This window comes from Aphelocoma coerulescens, chromosome 17 (genome assembly GCF_041296385.1).
Source record: "Aphelocoma coerulescens isolate FSJ_1873_10779 chromosome 17, UR_Acoe_1.0, whole genome shotgun sequence".
Taxonomy (NCBI): Eukaryota; Metazoa; Chordata; class Aves; order Passeriformes; family Corvidae; genus Aphelocoma; species Aphelocoma coerulescens.
Window position 1 is genome coordinate 9,606,755 of NC_091030.1, and position 18,586 is coordinate 9,625,340.

At 45.1% G+C, this 18,586-nt stretch overlaps 2 protein-coding genes across 9 annotated transcripts in view; one reads left to right on the plus strand and one right to left on the minus strand.

The window, feature by feature from the left end:
* STRBP (spermatid perinuclear RNA binding protein) overlaps positions 1-702 on the minus strand; it is a 47,315-nt gene extending 46,613 nt beyond the window's left edge. For 2 of the 5 annotated variants that reach the window (XM_069032086.1, XM_069032087.1), the window contains exon 1: positions 579-697. The gene's annotated coding sequence lies outside the window, so the exon portion shown is untranslated. Of the gene's footprint in view, positions 1-578 lie in introns of all 5 variants that reach the window. The other 3 variants (XM_069032085.1, XM_069032084.1, XM_069032083.1) reach the window with 2 other exon arrangements.
* Positions 703-948: 246 nt separating this feature from the next.
* CRB2 (crumbs cell polarity complex component 2) overlaps positions 949-18,586 on the plus strand; it is a 58,629-nt gene continuing 40,991 nt past the window's right edge. Inside the window, exons 1-3 of one of the 4 annotated variants that reach the window (XM_069032070.1) lie at positions 949-1,034; positions 1,616-1,775; positions 8,763-8,826. The gene's annotated coding sequence lies outside the window, so the exon portion shown is untranslated. Of the gene's footprint in view, positions 1,035-1,197; positions 1,332-1,371; positions 1,776-8,762; positions 8,827-18,586 lie in introns of those variants that run through there. The other 3 variants (XM_069032072.1, XM_069032071.1, XM_069032073.1) reach the window with 3 other exon arrangements.

Sequence of the window (18,586 nt, forward strand, 5' to 3'; positions counted from 1 at the left end):
GTGTGCTCAGACCCAGGAGGAGCCTGCCCGGGGCCCGGAGGGAGGCGGCTGCCCCACGGGGCCGGGGCGCGGAGGGCGCTGCACCGACCGCGCCGGAGCGAACTTCGGGCCGAGCCCCGGCGGGAGCCGCCCCGCGCCGCGCAGCCCGCACCTGGCCGGGACCGCCCGGGGACACCGCGCACACCGGGCCGGCTGCGCCCCAGCCCCGCCGCCACCTGCGCGCCCCGCGGACAGGTATCGCGCCCCGCCGACAGGTGCGCGCCCCACCAGCAGGTAACGCGCCCCGCCGCCGGCGGAGGGGCGGCCGCCCGCGCATGGCGCCGCCGAGCCCCTCACCCCTCCCCGCCGCCCCCCTCACCCCTCCCCGCCGCCCCCGCCCGCGGCCCCTCGGGGCGCGGAGCCCTCCCGCCCCACCGCGCCCCTCCGCGCGCGCAGCAGCGCCCCCCCCCCCCGCGCCGCCCCCCGCGCTGTGTCCTGCCCTTGCCTCCTGCCCGCAGTGCCCGGTGCAGTGGGAGGAGCGGTGCCCAGGGACGGGCCGCCCGCCGCCCCGACCCCTCCCCGCCGCCCGCCCTCCTCACCCCGCTCGGCGCCGGCCCCGGCGCTGCCCCGCGGCCCCGTCCCGGCTCCGCGGCCCCGTCCGGCTCCTCCGGCTCCGCAGCGCCGAGCGGGGCTGCGCACGTGACCGCGCCCCGCGCCCCCATAGGCTGCGGCTGCCGGGCAACGCGCGCCCGCCCCTTCCCTGCACCTGAGAGCGCCCTACGCCAACTGCGTACGGGCCGCCGCGCCGCCCTGCGCCAGCTCCGTAGCGCCGCGGACCCTGTCGTTTCCTGCAGGCCGGCGCAGCCTTACGGAATCGACGTAGGGCGGCTCGGCCCGCGCGACTGCCCCACCTGCGGCCGCTGCTCCCCGCGCAGCCCGCACGGTCCCACCTGCCGCCTGGGGAGCGGCGCTGCTGCTCGGAGCGCGCCGCGGCCGCGCGGGACGGGAGCGGCCGAGCCGCACCTGGGAACGCCGCTTGCGTAGAGCCCCGAGAGGTCGGTGTGTGTTACGGACTCTCCGTAATGTCGTCAGCGCGAGCGCCGCACCTGAGGGCTCCCGCTGCGCAAACGGCGTAGGTGCGAGCGTGCCGGGCGCAGAGTGCGCAGCGCTGAGGGCGGGGGCCGGGCAGGTGTGTGAGGGCAGGGCCGGCCCGGCCCCGGTCGCGCTCGGAGCTCCGCGGCGGGCACCGGCAACGGGGCGGCCCCGGCCCTGCGGCGGCCCCGGCCACGAGCGTGAATAGCGCCGGCAGCCCCGGCCCCGCCGGCTGAGGGGGGCGCCGGGCGGGCCCGGGGGTAGGGCTGAGGGGAGGGGGCCCGGGCAGGGGTGCGGCAGGGCCTCGGCCCCGCACGCAGCGCGCGGCCTTAGTAGGATTAATATCCCGGTGCCAAATCCGAAGCAGTGCAGAAAGAACAGGTTTCTAAACTGAGTCGGAGAATAGGGTTTCCATGTGAGCGGTTGAGCTCCTTGTGGAAGCCTCAGTGGCTGAGGACAAATCAAGGCACCTTTATGCTGTGTTTGGGCAGGTTGGGCTCCACAAGGAGTGTGGTGGTCAATGATTTCCATCTTTCTCTTCTAGAAATCAAGACAAATGGGTTTAATTTTAAGCTCCCTGCAATAATTCTTCCCAGTCCCAGACAGGTGGCTGTTGTAGATGGGCACTGCAGTGGAAGTGGAGAGAGCTCCCGAAGCTGATGTTCATCGCACTCCAGAGCAGCCCTGACAAGCAGAACCTTTAGGTATGAGGAGAGAGTTGAGTCTGACGGGATTTTCTTTCTTCTTTGTATGTGCGTTACATAGAACAGTTATAGAACTTCATAATCCTTCAGCATTCCATGTGCTTCAACACTTCAATGGCCAATATAGTCACTTGAGTGCTTCAAAATTTCTGCCAGATTTTCTAGGTTAAGTGCCTTTTCGAACTCAGCTTTCAGCATACAAGTGCATGGCAATCGTATTCAATATCACTTTTTATACTTTTCAAAACTGATTTTATACAGGCTGTGAAGATGAAAGACTGCTGACTGGGGAGCTCTATTCCAAAATAATCAGTACACAACGTGCTGTGCTGAAGCAGCCCCTGAGGGGACTTTGGCCAAAGGCTGTAGGATCAGGAGATTAGTGGTGCTGAAGTGAAACAGTAACTTTCATTCAAAAGAGTGATTTCAGCGTTAGAGTGGAAGTAGAAAGCACGTGTGCATTAATAACTTTACATGTAGGAAGAGGTCTGCCTTGTTCCAATTAGACTTACATTTTGTATACTGCTTTGCAAGCCTGTGGCTGAAGTGTCACCCTGGTTCTGAACAGTCAGACATTGCTCTGCCTTTGTAACAGACTTTTATCTTGGCCTGTTTGAGGATTGAAAGGAGAAACAAATATGAGGAATCTCAGTTACTGCTTTCATGTCTCGAATTGAGAGATTTCAAAGCAATGAATGAATTTATCCAAATCTCCTGTGTGACCTTAAAATATTACTGTGGGCCTTGAAAAGAGGCAGAAGATAATAGCTGGAAATCAAGGACTGGTCCAAGGACTCAATGGGAGAACGGTTTTATTTGACATTGATTGTATCAAATAGAGACACAGCACAAATACAGCCTGGAGAAAGGGTGCTGGGGGGGATGGCAGGATGGGAAGGGGCAGCTTCCCGTCCCAGTGAAATGAATGGCTGTGCAGGGCAGCTGGAAATGTAGTGAGGAGGGAAAAATCTGCAAGAGATGGCACCTCAAGTAGTGAAGTTACTGCAGAGGTAGAAGAAATGTTTTCAGCTGTGCTCTGAGTGAAATCCTGAATTTTTCTGTTGAGTTCTCCCTTGGGCTAATGATTTGCCAAGGGCAGAAACACAGAGGAAAGGGGATTGATGGATTAATTTAGAGTACAGGGGATTGGAAGAGCTTTGGCGCTGCAGTACAAGGATATACATTTAACAAGGAAAAGAACATCTGAGGCTTGGAAAAGAAGTTAACATCTGTCTTTAGGCTTCATGGAATAAAAAGGAAGAAAATTGAATTTATAGCTCTAAGTATAGTCAATAAAGTATGGGGATTGAATTGTGCCAAAAGCAACATGGAATTAAGAGTTACCTTGATGAAAGTTGAAGTAATTAATGATAATTGTGCTCTTTCTTGGGACAAAATACTGGCATAGAAAAAATTATTTTTTAAAATGTATTACGACAATGGATATAATGTGTGTTTCCTACAGATTTTTTCATAGAAATAGTTCAGACATTGTCATGTGTTCTTGAATGTCACCTGCATCCCTTAGACAAACAAGGGGCCCTCTACAAGAAGTTGCTGGTGGGTGCCAGTATTAAGGTTGGAGTGAGGCAGGTGCTGAGCTCTGCAGTGGGGCAGCCCCACGGGATGGGCACTGAGGGATGTGGTGTCAGCCCCAAATGCTACACTAAGGACTAAGTGGCCATTAGCTACAGGACAGGGGAAACCTCTAAGTGAGCAAGGCTGAAATGCAGCCTGTCAAATTTCAAGTGTTTGGTGTTGTTTACAGACAAATGGGAATGCTCATGTAGTGCCCCAGGGAAGAGGGATTTTTTTTCGTGCTATAACTCAGAAATCTCTGTTTGAGACTTACCATTGTCCAGTGACCCAGTTCTTTATGGGTTTCAAATTCTGCCCTTAGACATATACTAAAGTTGATGGGATTTGTGCAAAGATAGTTGAGGACAGACTTTGAATTGCAAAAAATAACTTTCTGTGCATGTCTTTTAAAAATCTTCATAGCAAAAGCTGTGTTTACATGGGAAATTAGTCTCATAAGATTGATATAGCAAAGAGTTTTATTTTGAAAAATGCTTACAAGACCTGTAATAATTTTTATTTTAAAGTGTCTCTCAGGCATAGAAGGGAGAGAATCAAGCAGGTAAGTATCCAGTGTAGAGGATACTTGAAAATTGAGAATTTATGCTGCAAAACAGAAGATGATATGATTTATGCTGGGAGTCATTTGTGTACCTAGCTCTTTACCAAGTTTTACACAATGCTTGCTAATATCTCTTGCAACCCTGAATGATTCTCTGACTTTGAGCTAGAGCAAAGGAGATAAAATAGTACTGGAGGAAAATTAGTCACCAGGAGAGGAGGATTCACACCACGAAATGTTGCACAGAGCTCCTCAAGTCCCAGAGCAGGCTCTGCAGGGTAACATTTCAGAGATCTTTTAAGCAACAGGGATGAGGATCAGCTTGAAAAGCAAGCAAAACTGGAACTAAGGAAATGGGAAATACTTTCAGGTTATGACTAATGCAATTATTAGAGAGGCTACTGCAGGCACTGTGGTGGATTTAGCTTCAAATAAGAATAGAAGTTATGCCATGTGTGATTGATTCCAGGTCGGGTTACAATTTAGAAGTGCAATTAGTGAGTCATCTGTTACTTTATATCAATTATTAAAAACAACAAAGGTCTAGGTTAAAAAAAAGAATGCATCTCTCAATATGTGGTGCTCTACTTGTTAATTTTCTGATTTCACTTTCTTGTTTGAGGTGTCTCAACTTTGCAGAGTTGTGGTACAGAGTGTTCCTTAAACCAGTGCGTGAATTGCTCTCAAGCAAAGCAGCACTCATCTGCCAGCCCCCGTGGTGTGGCCCTGTCACACCATCCCACACTTACCTGCTTTGGCCAGAGCCAGCCCGAGGGCAGTGTCCCGCAGCTTCCTGAACCATTTGTAAACACAAGTGCTTTAATCTTATTTTAATAGGTACTGTTTAGGACAGAGTGCAGCGCAGCTTGGCATTCCTGACAGCTCGGTTGTTGTGTAGTGCTGCCCTCAGTGCCCTGGTTGTGTTCTCACCCCATCTGGCAACTGCTGAATATGTAAAACTTTTCTGGTGGCCATGACAAAACTAATAGCAGTAAACATAGCTTTGAGGGACAGAACCAGGCTCCATGGGAGAATTGATCTGAGCCAACAGAGCATTCCTCATGAAATAAGAAGGCCTGGAAGCAAATTATATTACCAACCTTCACTGGGCATTTAATTACAGTTTCTAATTAAGGTGATGCCCTAAGTGGTCATGTGAAGTGTCCTGATCTGTAACATGACATACCAACGTGGAGTGTTGGTACTTCATCTGGACTTCAACGTTTTTGTTGTGGATGAAAGTGCTTTTGCCTGTTGTTCTCACGGGAATGGAGGATGGCAGCTGTTTGCAGGGCATCTCTGCTGTGTGGGCTGTGAGGGAAAAGGAGCAGAAAGAAAGTTCTAGGGTCCATTGTCACTGAGCCCATGGGGTTGGCAGTATCATATGCAACAAGTTACACATGCGATTTAAGAGGGTGAAGTTGCAAAGACCAAGCACTGGTCTGCAGCTCTGCTCTCTGGACACGCCTGGACTGTGTGAACAGACATCTAAAGCAGGACTGAACTCCACAGAGCTTCACAGTTTTCAGTCTTTGTAATACACGTTTGAGATGGGATTCTCTGATTGCTGAGCACTCCCAATGATTGTGGTTGATATGGTTTGCACTTCTGTGTTACTGGGCTTGTAGACATGCTGAATCAATTTGGAAATCAGCTCTTTTTTCCATTTGTGGGTAGGACATGGTATATGTTTATCTCATATCAAGATGAGATAAGTATTTCCATTTATATCAGTGGCAAGTAGATAAATATTTGGGGGTATATGTACATCCTTTCTAGAAAAACAGAGATACAGTTGTAAGAATTGTTGTTTTAGGGAAGAGGGTGATTGGACCAGATATGGGATGACAGGAGTTTGGTGCAGGTCCTTAGACAGATATATTAGGGTGGGTTTTTTCTTTTGCTTTGAAGTTTAAGATTGAAAACCTGCCATCGTTCCAAAGCAGAAACAACTTGGGTGGCCTTTTTATCACTAATAGGCAGAGCAACTAGGCAGGACTGACTCCACTGAAAAGAGGCTCTGTCATACAAGAGGTTTTCCAGGTCAAGATTAAAAGCAAAACAGCTCTCATCACATGAGCCTTTGTACTGCACCCATATTTTCTAAATGCTTTTGGCTTATCTTTAATGTTTCTGCTGCTATCAAAAATAAACCCAGCTTCTCTCTCCCCGGGTGTTGTATTTAACATCAACAGTGAATAGGCTTTTTCATTCCTAAATGCTAATTTCCTTTCTGTTTTCAGTCTGTTTCTGGTATGAATTTTTTTTGTTTTCAGTGGGTTTGGTTTCTTCCCTCTTTGTTTTTTTAACTGCATGTTTTCTCCTTCCCATATCTCTTTCTGTCTTGGTAATCAGTATTTTTTTTGGTGGCAGCAGTAGCTGAGTGTCTATCAATGACCCTGAAGCCTAGAACTTGAATCAGAGTTTGTTTGAGTGCAGCTAGCAGCAGTTATAATAATCTTTTTTAAAAAAAGCTTTACCAAGATTAATTTTTCATCAACAGACAGTGGAGAACTCTTAGGAATAACTATAATTGTCTCACTTTGAACTGTGGTCAGAAATGCGGTCTACAAATCTTGCTATAATGATAATTTTGGTTATAATGAAGTAGCGTTATAACTTCATCAAAAATTTTGTGATACTAGAGCCAGAATTCAATGGCATTTGGAAACTGCTCCCAAGCTGTACCCTTGGGATAAAACTGACCTTGCTGAAGCTGGTGAGGGTGTTTCCTGAGTGCACCAGTACTGAAACCCAACAAAGAACGTGGCTCGGAGCAGATTGTCAGCCTCTTGTTGGTTCATCTCCAAGTGGCTGACGCTCCAGAGCAGATAGAGAAGGTCAGTACACTGTACTCTGCATGTGACAAATGGGTGTTGACCAGCACTGAGGACTCTTTACAGTGTGCTTCATCTCCTCCGTGATGATGTGCTGTCCTCTCACACTGCACAAACTAGAAGTAACCTTTCCATATTTGAGACTCTTTACTCTGTGTACCCATGGAGCTGCTGCTGAGCTAACTAGTTTTGTCACATAATGTGATAAATGGAAAACAGATCTGCAGCAGATAAAGTCATATTCCAGACTTCAGGCATGTACCTCAAAATTTCATCAACTTTGATATGCCAAAATGTTATCTAAATGTGGATATTTAGTAGCTGGAGATGTCAGTGAGCTGTGACTAGCAAATGAGCTGTGTGTCTGCTGAAACACTGAGAAAGATTTGGATGCCTGTGTCGTAGGAGGTATGGAGACTGCAATGCTGACTATCAGTTTTGAAGTGTATCAGATTTCTCTTGAAGGGAAGATTGAGCCCAGTCTGTAAAGATGGTTTCCTGGACAGCCCAAATGTTTGGACAAATAGTTATCCTTGTGATGAGCATTTACCAGTAAAGGATCTCCCAGGGTCTACTCGCCCCAATGCAAGTCCAAAATGGTCAGATTAGGCATTTGAACAGAATTGTACCTCTATTTTGGGGAGAGTATATTTTACATGTACTTTCCCATGTTTAGTGTAGCACACCTGTGAGTGTAGAAATGCCTCTTTACACAGAATGTTTTCTTGGCTTCCTACCTTAAATTAGAAGCTTCCTGTCAAATCTTTGCTCTAAGTTTGCTTGCATTAGGAGTGGGAAGTTGAGCACTGTTGGTGTATCTTGTATCCTGGTTGGTTTTTTTTGTTTTAATTAACCTGCCAAATAATTTTAATGTGAGCATGTAGAGCCATCCTATTCAGCTTTCCTGTTACAGATGCTGTGCAGCAGTTCTGCCTCATGCTCTGGTGTTCAGCCTTCCTATCAGTTAACTTAAATAAATGTAAAAATTCTATTAGATGCAAGTGTTCACAGAGCTATAACTATTTATTTATCCTTCTTGTTCTTTGATGGCCTAAATTATTTCAGCTGTTCTAATTACTTATTTAAGGACAATTGATCTCTCAGGTTTTTTTCTGGGAGGGCTTAAGGAATAGTGTGTCTCACAAGCAGAATTATAGTTGCTTGCAAATTAAGGCAAGCAGACAGACTGCAGTAATGCTGTAGTAACCAGGCAGGTGGCTTATTTTAGGCTAAGTTTTATGTGAAATATTTATGTACTCGTTTAAATACTGAAGAGCTGGGGTTCATGCAGTCCTGAGAGCCCAGCTGTAGATCTATCAGGCAGCAGTTGTGTCCTTAGTGGAAAGGCCCCCAGTTGTGTTCTGAAGGTATTCAGCAGTTGAGGTCCTTTTTTAGGGACCTGGAAGCTCAGCTGCTGGGACTTTTAGCCTTCTCTGTCACTGTGATTTGTAGTGTGTAACACTAAAATCTCTAAATTCTTCTGTGCTTTAGTTTGTCCTGGCTCTGAAATGGGGGACAGTGGGGATTTCCTGAGGGTTTCGAGAGCTTGCTTCATAATTTATGTGTTTGAAGCCAGCATGGTGTGTTTGTTGTACATACCGTTTAGTGTAACAAGGTTTTGTTAACTGGAAAATTAAAGTATTTTTAAATTATGGGGAAATGTAAAATGTGACAGCCAAAGGAAAAAAGAGATTCTCCCATTTCCTTTCGGTTTTGCTGCACTGTGCATCTTCAGTTAGTCCCAACCTGTGCTAGCACTCCTGCTGGATAACGATCTGCCCTCCTCCCAAGGGACAGCACGATGAAGGCAAAGCTGCTCCTCTCTTCTGTGCTCACTAATTGATCTCTGGCTTGGCCACTTCCAGCAAGGTCACAGAACTGGCAGCTACAAAAATAGTGTTCTGTGGAAAATTTAAAGGGGAAGAGTAGAAGTACCTAGGATGGCATTATAGGCTTTTTTAAAATTCACAAACATTTTAATTTATTGGATCTTCTATTTTGTTTCTGCAGAAGTCTGAAACTTGGAAAGGACTGACAGCAGAAGATTCTTCATTGTGACCTGTTCCTGCAATTTGTGAGTGAGCTCTATCCTGCAAATTGCTCTTTTCTCACTTTGTAGTTCCACTTCCGTTTTTATTAGAACGCAGCATGAATATTCCTATTCAGATCCTGTAAAGGCAAAATGATTCCTAAGCAAGTGTAGTGTGATCTTCTCAAATTTTTTTTCTATGCAGAAGATTTGTCATGCTGGCCTTGAAAGGCATCCATGTATTTGGTTTTTGTTTTCTTTTTGCAAAAGTGCTTTAAATCATTCATCCTGTTTTCTCAGAGCTGACTCTTGATTAGTTCAGGCGCTTTACGATTAGAAAGGTGATGGAAATTTGGGGTTAAAAAACCTCCACAAGCACCAATGCCAGACTCAGTGTGGCAGTGCCATGGTGTGTTGCTCATTAAGCACCGTGCCAGTCCCTGGCATTGTCACGGCAGGGGCCTCTCTGGGGCTCTCAGTGCCAGGGCTGTGCTCGGCAGGAAGGGCTCGATGTGTGGGGCTGGGGCTGCTCCCACAGCCCTGCCCAGGACGTTGCACACCTGGCTTAAAGCTGGGTGCTATGCTGCATGGAGCAAACCCAGGGAGAACTGCAAATAAAAAGATGCATTAGCACAGCTCGAGTGCTTAATTACTTGAAAAGCAGAAGAGTGTACAGGGTTTGATTAAAGGAAAAGGGCCAAACTGTGTGAAGGCAAGGCTAGAATACTGAGGGCAGAACAAAGCTGTGCTGCATTATTAGTGGATTCATGAATGGTGTGGCAGAGAGGGGAAAAGGGGTTTGGTTGGCCTGGTGTGATCTAAAAATACAGAGAATGTGCTATATGGAGTCACAGCTGTTGTAGCATCTTTAAAGGATAAAATATGCAGCTTCCTCTGAAGTGGGAGGATGGCAAGGTCTCACAAAGCAGAAGCACCTTGTGTGGAATACTGTACATTCACATGATCCAAATTGCAGTGAGTAGCATACAGTGTCTTTGCAGTGGCTCTCAGTAAGCTGGTAATTGAATTATCAGCTGAATACTTAAAGATTAGATGCAATGTCTTTGGGAGAGGGGTGTAGAAGCAAGCCTAACTTGATTATTGCATCAAATCAATTTTCTCTTCATGGTGAGTTGAAGCAAATAGTTGATGGTTCAGAACTCCTTATGTTCCTTCTGATACAAAGAACTCTGCTGGTTTTTGGCATTTTAACTCTTGTGTGAGACATGATACCAGAGAGGGAACAGAAAAAAGTGAAATTGTGTTAAATTGTCATAAGCCCCCAAGCTGATGAATTGGTTTGATACTGTTTATTCCACTAGAACTTGAAGCGATTAATTGTATAAACGCTTGTTTGAATTCTTAATTTATCTATAAATATGTATAGTAAGTAATGAGGAGGCACGAAATCATCTTGAGAGTCACCTTGAGCAGAGAATAAGCGTTCTCAGTGCATTCCTAGGAAGCGGCGCTGTGGTGACGGTACCCAACCTCTGCCACCGCGTGGCAGCTGCAGCTCAGTGCCGGGCCGGGGCTGGCTGCAGAGCTGCGCTGCTCCCGCTCAAGGGAAGGTCATTGTGCCTCAGGGAAAGACAAAAGCACAAATATTCCTTCTGCAAAATCACGCCTGGAGTTTCAGAAGTTTTCCCAGCATAAACCAAATGTCAGTTTGTATGTGGGGCTGTATCTGAAGTTGACAGTGTCTGTTTTCTGCATGAATCTTGCTTCAGGGAACAGGGTTTAATGTTTTGCCCAGTGCAAGGTACAGTCTAAGGAGGAGGTAGGGTGGAGGTGGAGAGATGTTCTTTGTTGATGTCTGGCTACGGAAATGCATAAGGACAGACCAACCTGTAAAACTGTCTCAGAGGATTAATCCTTTATCCACTATCACTTCTCTAAATAGTCTGTATTTATTCATGTGTAATACACAACTGTGCATTTAAAGTGAAAAATAGTAAATAGAAACCAAAAGTAAATGGAGAGAAGAGTATGGAATTAAGGACTGAACATGGAGTTTTTGTATTCGTGCATGATTTGTGTATGTGCACATTCATTATAGATCCACTACAGGTAGCAATGGCAGAACTTGGGATAATGGTTAGTAATGGTATAATGATATAATGATTAAAGTTGACTTTTTTTTCCAAGGGACCTTACGGCCAGATTATATGGCATTATAAGAGGTGATTAATATCTGTCCCTCACAAAAATGGTGAAGGTGTAAATACTGAATTAGAGTAGCAAAAACAATCATTACAGTCAACAGAATGGTAAAACTGCAGATTAGACAAATGCAATACATTACAAAACCACTGACTGATATGAGAGGCATGATGTATTTAAACACTTGACATTAAGTAAGTTAGGTTTTAGAGGTTTAAAGTACCTATGGATTACATTATTCTTGAAGAGTACTTGGGCTAACTAAGAGCACAGCAGGATCTAGGGGAAGTATTTGCTCACCAGCAATGGAAATGTCTTCCTCTGAGGGGGCAGCATGGGATTGCTGAGCTGGATGAAACAACTCCTTGCCATGAGAATGGGTATGCAAAATGTCTGCGAAAGACAGGCTTCCATTAAACTGGAGAGAGCCTGGTGCAGAGCACAGTCCTGTCTTGTCCTGGGGAGGAAGCGCTAGTGCACTGCGCTGCTTCCTTCCGCCAGAATTCCTGCCTGCCCTCTGCTCCATACATAATTCAGATGCAATGCATAATTGAAGGACTATAAAGCCACACTTACTTTCATGTATTTAAATTACTTGATGAGCCATAGATGGGTTTTGCCATGTCTGTCCTTTTGCTTTGCCTGTTTCTGTAGTTTGTTGAAACAGTGGGGACCATGGCCCAGTGAGTCAGCAGCTCCTGAGAACCACTTCCAAAATACTAATCAGTGCCAACTGTCAGGATTAGTATTCCATTAGAAAAAAGTACAAATATATGACAAAGTCTAATTAATTTGCAGTGTCAGATATTCACTTCCTCTGTTAGCAACATCTTTGTAAAGTACAGCCTTTTCTAAGTAAAAAACCCTAACTTTTGAAGGGTACAGATGTCACAGTAACAGCAAAAAATCTCTGCCTTGAATGGCCTAGACTGTTGTACTTCCTAGGAGTAGTGTCTGTGTGGCAGCTGAGTGTGTATAACATCTGTTTTCTCGTACAGGTCTGCAACAATGACTGGCTTACACATGGAATTAAAAGGGAAAACATCAATTATACATCTTGAACTTTTTCACTGTTCCTTTCTGTTCTAGATTCCTTCTCTTTAGATCAGTAGTTTGTGACTGGATCGCATGATGTATTTCCAGTACTTCCAGTGCTATAATTGCTCTGTGTGGAAAGCATTGCTGAGGTGCCCTGGGCCTTTGCACTTCAAATATTGGATGTGTAACATTTTATATATTTAATCACCATCGAGTAGAGTGTTTGGATCCAAGCTATTTAGAGCAACTGTCTGTGCTATTGCAACCCACTCAGGGCCCTGAGGGAGACCTATGAACAGAGAGAAGGCTCAGATTTCTTTGAGTAATTCAGTATTGCCAAATACTTTGGTTTGCTACGGCTGCTGGGTTATGGAATGGAGAAGTATTGGGAAAATCTGTGCAGAGAACATGGTGTTAAAAGAGATCTGTTTAGAGATTCAGGAAAACATTGTTGCTTTCTGCTCTGAGCACCAGAACTGTGAAGAAAACATAACTTATGTTGAGTATGAGGTAGAAATCAATATCTGAAACATTCTTCAAAAACAGAATTGAAGGCTAACATCCTTTTAAGCTCGTGGCAAGAAGAGCCTCTTCTTTGCTTGAACAAGTTACTGTTTACAGCAATTTTAATAAAGTATCTCCTGGCAAAAAGACTAAGTTGCAACATCTCCTAACCTTTTATAGATGAAACAGTGTCCTTCAAGGTCCATACTGCTCCGGTAAACCTTGTTTGCATGTGTAGTGATGGGGATACATTGTCAGTGATAGCCTATATTAAACATTTTCCATTTTATCTTGGTAACATTTAGTTCCTTCCACGTAGGGGATGCTTTTCTTCTGTGCTTTCCTTTTTTTTTCTCCTCCTGGAAGCAAACAACCCAAAGCATTATTCTGTCACTTGGCACCTCTCAAGAGCTCCACTAGTCAGAATTTACATGAATACTCCTGCAAACAGTTTAATTCCAGGGCTGCTTCCAACACCAAGCCATGGGTCTGCTGTGGTACTGCTGTGGTACTGCTGTAGCCCTCACCCTGCCCCGTGCCAGGACCTGCCCTGCTCCGTGGTGTGGATCCCCAGCCCATCCTTGGGGGTGTCAGACCCTCTGTCTCTGAGGTTAAGTACCTGTGCTTATCCCAGCCTGTAGTAATTGAGGCATTTTTCTGACAGGCCACTACAGACAGGATTTCACAGCACAAGCATCTCAAGCAGAGGGTCTCACTTTATTCTTTTTTGTGTTTCACACTTTGTTATGACACCTCCATCTGTTTGCTGTTCTGTGCTTGTATCATTGCTGTGAAAAAATAATGCCATTGCATCTTTTCTTCTCTCTAAGACAGAACAGATGACATAAAATTTCCCTCAAAGCTTGCATGATCCAGTGGTTTTGACTCACTGGACAGCTGTTATTCAGGACTTATTCCCTCTCTCCATAGTTTTTCTGACCTTTGACAATCTTGTAACCATCACAACCTGCTGGAATGTGGAAGGACAGAGCTCCCTAGGAGCAGCTTCTCCATTGGCATGAACCAAAGCCTACTGTAACTGCCAGCTGTCTTTAATTGCTTCTTTGGGCTTTGAGTCAGATGCTAAGTGTAGAAGACACGCAGTGATTAGGGGTCTGTCTGGCTTCTCCTGGCACTCTGACTGCTACCTGTTGTCCCATGAATAGCCACTATTCCCAGCCTTGGAACTGGGATGAATTCATCTGCTTCTCTGCTCCTTCATGGTATATTAATTGATACTTGCATTTATGATACCGGCATTGTATAATGCAGTAAAAAAACTGAAACAGGGAAAATGTGCAGTATGACAGGAAAGTGAGAGCTTGCCAACGTATTTCCATATTTCAGTCCTACCTCTGGTTTGGGAGCACTTGTGCTATAGAGAAACAAGAACTGAGAAAATGCACTTGCAGGTGGAAGGTACAGGATGGAGAAACTGCAAGTGTGAGGAATGTACAGAAAACCCCATTTCTGTATCCATGGGTTTGTAGTGCCTTTCCCTGTGTCTCAGTTCTTCAGCAGCAGGGTCTGATCTTAACGATTTTGCACTGATGGAGAATTTCGAGTATTCTGTTTCCCAAAGGGGATCCTTAAAGAGTGTGGTGTGGATTGTGGAAGGTTTTACTTTTCCTGTAGCAGGATGTAATTGTTTTTGAGCTGCCTTTCCCTAAGCAATTGACTTTAGTTGAAGCACTTGCAGTTGCTGGGTTCATATTGCTGCTCATGTCAAGACAGCTGTTGGGGCAGTTCCTGTGTTTGCAGAGGCAGAGCAGAGGAGGAGGACACTTATGTGGATGGTGCTGCTGAGGAGTTGGGGAGCAGCACTAACCTCCCAACCCCGTGGAATGCAATTGCAACAGCAGCCCTGGTCAGATACTCATCCAGATGAGTGAGGCTGTGTGACATGAGTGAAGGTTTGTGGTGAGGGCCAGGCATGTCTGTTGTGTTTAGCACTGGGTAGTCTGCTTCCTTCTCCTCAACACTTCACAAAAAATTGTGAGTTTTTCTTGTCATTATTGGTTTTGTTCCTTATTAACTGTTAGTCTCTGTGCCAGCATACATAATGACTGGGCTCTGTTGTGCTCAGCATTGTCTCTGCTGTGGTTTCATTTTCAGGATATGAGTTTATTTTCTTTCCCATCCAATGGTGGGCCACAACAGGGAGGGGTCATTAAGGCTGAGTCAACAGATCTCTGTGCATCAGCTGATGCTCAGTTGCAGATGCTACAGCTGCCAGTCCATCCCATAGGCTGCTCCTGAAGCAGGACCTTCTGCAGAGGCACTGCCTTAGGAAAGGATGTGCCATGTTTCCAATCTGTACCACCTCGAAAGGAGTACATTGCTCTTGCATTGCTATCAAGCTGCATAATTCAGAGCATTCTCTGAAAAGTGAAATGGTCAGAGCAAACACAATAACAGCTCCATCAAATATTGATAAAATAGGATTATTAATTAGAATAGGGGTGTAGGATTAAAATGTCCCTTGAGTTGCATTCCCCATTTGATGCGAGAGTGTGGTTTTGCGGTCAGAGAGCAGGAAGCTCAGGATAACTGGAATCTTTTCTCATCTCTTCAATGTGTTTGCTTAATGTCCTTAGTGGTTCAACGGATATATAACACTATTGACCAGAGTTGCTGGAATTCTGATATGCTCCTATGGTGGCACTGCTGGGAGTGAACTTTACAAGGATCTCTCTGTTAGTGTAGTTTGGTCTGTTTTGTAGCTCATAAAAAAGAAAAACCTCTCTGAACAAGCTGATAATTTGCAGTCCTGTTGTCCTGGAGTGTTGTCCTCCTTCAAAGAGCTGCATGTCTTTGTGAGAGGGTGAAAACACTGGATCAGTTCCGTGGAGCATATGCCACTGGACCACTGGGCCCTCAGGAGGATAGCATTTTGCTTTTGACAGTGTGTGTAGTGCTGAACCAAATAGATATCAAAGCAAAGAGAATGAATTGAATTTCCCAGTTACACAGCTCTTGTGTAAAAAGGAGCTTTCAATGTCTCCCACTTGAAAAAGACACCGCAGGTTAGCTATGAGACTTCCTTTTAGAACAAAGCCCTGATCTGCATCACTAATAACAGCTGAGGTCATTAAAATAGAAAGAATTTCCCTTTGAATTTCTTTTGAACAGTATATGCATTCTCTGTCACTGGTGTTAGCTTTTCTTTTCCCACAGTTCTGGGGGAATTTATTTTCCTCTTTAGGTTCTTCCTGGTTCTAATATTCTACCTAGAAGAAGTGTTTTAGACCTGTTATAGTTATACAAGTTCTGTAAATTCATTCTTCCATTCTTGTGCACAAATTTTGTGTTCTTGGGTCCCTCAGAATGTGTCTGTGCAGCAGCAGTTTAACACCCCTGTGAGCCCCAAGGCTCTTTTAGTGGATAAAACTCTCAAATCTGAAGCATCTCTTTTTTTTTTTTCCTCTTCCCCTTCCGAGTGTTTCCCTGCTCTCTCCAGAGCCATTAGATGCTCTGACTATGCACTTCAGGAGATCAATATGCTTTTGGCATTCACAGGCATTATTATTCTGAGACTGTGCGACTGGTATGTATTCATCCTATTAACATCTGCTCAAAATTCCCAACATCCCAGCACAGCTAACAGAGAATGACCGTGTTGTCCTTGGTCAGGCTCTGTGCAGCAGGCATTGACACCTGGTTTATTGTTGGACAGATTCTATTTCCCCTTTTACTTCGTTGTGACCTTATCTCACCCCTGGAAGCTCCATTTCAGCTGCAGATGGATGAATGAAATGGGAAGCATTTTGTCCACTGCTGCTGGGGCAATTCCTCCGTGCTACTGCCCAAATAAGTTATTTAGTTTCTATATTGTAGGGGCCAGTTCTGACCTAGGAGTGAGATTCCAGCAGCCCTCGAGGATGTGCCTGTGGTGGAAGCACCGTCTCTGCAAAGCAGTAGAAAAGGAAAAGAGTCTGTTGGGCAGATTCAACAAATCACTGTCCTTATGGCTGATGTAACAGAGGATTATGAGCTTTAAAGTCATGGAAAGGGGACGAACTGTGGCTTTGACTTCAATGATAACTCTGTGGATATTGGGTGGTGGGAATACAATGTCAGCTTTCTGGTTGTAGCAGATCGTGGCAATAGGGTTAAGTTAGGAGGGGAAAGGAACAAGGAACTGGAGCTAAGTGTCTATCAGCATGGAAGTTAATAGCCAGGAGTGGGATTCACTGTTTTAAAGTCCTGTCTGAAGGATGCAACTCTTATGAACGGGAAGAAACTGTTTTAAGGGGAAACACAATGTGTTGACATTCCTGGCTTTCCCCCCTGCATTTTGGTTGCTTTGGATTTCTCACTCCTGCTCTCCCAAAAGTTGGTTGCTATAATAAGAGGTTTGTTCAGATTGTAATGCACACTCTTGAAGATTACTTAGGGTTAACTCTGACTAACAAAATAAAATTGAAAGTAATCATTTGCTCATCCAAGATTTCAGGGAAATGTCTGTATGATTCCTCAAGTTAAAAGGAAATGTAACAGCCCACAAAAGTCTTTTTTAAAGACTTTTTACCTAAGTGAAAGGAAGGTGTGAAATCTCAGAAATACTGGGTACTGGGCACTGATTAATCTCCATTATCTGGCCTGAATAAAAGGATATGCAGAAGCCAAGGGAACCTGTGTTTTAACAAGATTTACAGGAGGCAGAAATGGAATTGAAGAAATCTTCACTTAGTCTCATATGTTACAAGTGACAGTGGTTTCTCATTTTCTCAGAACACACATACACACAAACCTAAATAGATTTTCTTGCCTCTTGGATTCTATTTTCTCCAGCATGCTTGCCATAGTGACCTCCTGGGAAGGGAGACTGGCAGAAATATGCAGAGTGCCCTGGTTCAGAGTCATGCACTTAAAAGGGGTTTGGATCAAATGGAGTTTAAATCTTCAGCCGAAAGTTTTCTTTGAAAAGCGCTGATAGGCCCTCATGACCCTCCAGTGACTTGCTGAAGGTGTGGGTTAGCAGAGCCAAGGAGCCACACATCAACTGGGACCCACTACAGCTGCTCTCTGTGATTCTGGGAAGCTCAGCCATCTGTACTTTGGCTTCCCTTCTGCTCCCAGAGACAGCAAAGGAAATTCTGCTAAAGTCCTGTAACAGAGGGGGAGTTAAAGCTGAGTTGGAAGCAAAAAGGTTCATCATTTGCCCAGAGAGTGTAGCTAGGCTGGCATATGGAGTCACTCCCAAAGCTAATGAGAGTTAAATTGTCAAGTTTGTGACTTCTGTCTCATAAAGCATTCAAGCATAACAAATGGTGCTGACACACTGGCCTTGGCATGGAAAACTTCTTTAAATATACAAGATGCTGCTTCTTACTGGGGTATATATAAAGTTGGCTTAGATGCAGTGAAGTTTCTTGGGGATAAAATGGATAGCATTCCAATAAGCTGTCAATTATATTTCTTTCCAGAAATGATGCATATAATTGGTGAATGGCAAGGCTGGCTTGGCATTAAATAGTTGACTTAAAGTATTATAAATCTTTGGAGGTTTTCCCCGATAGTTCTTGGGAAGATTCTAGAACCATCCACTTCAATATTTTGTATACAGCCTTGTAAGAAGCCTTATATGTGTCTCATCAGAGAGATGCTGTGGTGCTTATTCTTGGTCTTACTGAAACAGTTGTAAACCGGATGAAGTGGTGCTTCCTGGTGCTTTTACCAGTTCTTAGAAAGTTTCTAGATCCATCCACTTGAATATTTTGTATACAACGTTATCAGAAAGCTCAGTTTTTCTTTTTATTTTTTTTTCAAAAGCCATTGAGCAGATTTTGTTTCAGACATATTGATGAGCTCCTGTGCACATTCAGCACACCGGTTAGCAGAGCAAGAGATTCAAGCACTTGCGCTGCTGATCAATATCTCCTCTGACGGAAGCCCAGCAGGAGCTCAGTTTGCCTGCTGTTGTGAGACATGAAGTAGAAAATGTGCATAAGCCATGCTGGCTAAGAGGAGTAGAACAGAGCTTCCCTCAGGGCAGAAGGAAGTGCTGAAGCCCTTGTCTCTGGTCCGGTTCTGCAAGTAGAAGCAAACAAGATACTCATTTGGAGACCATGAGAACAAGCTTGAATGCTGTTAGCAC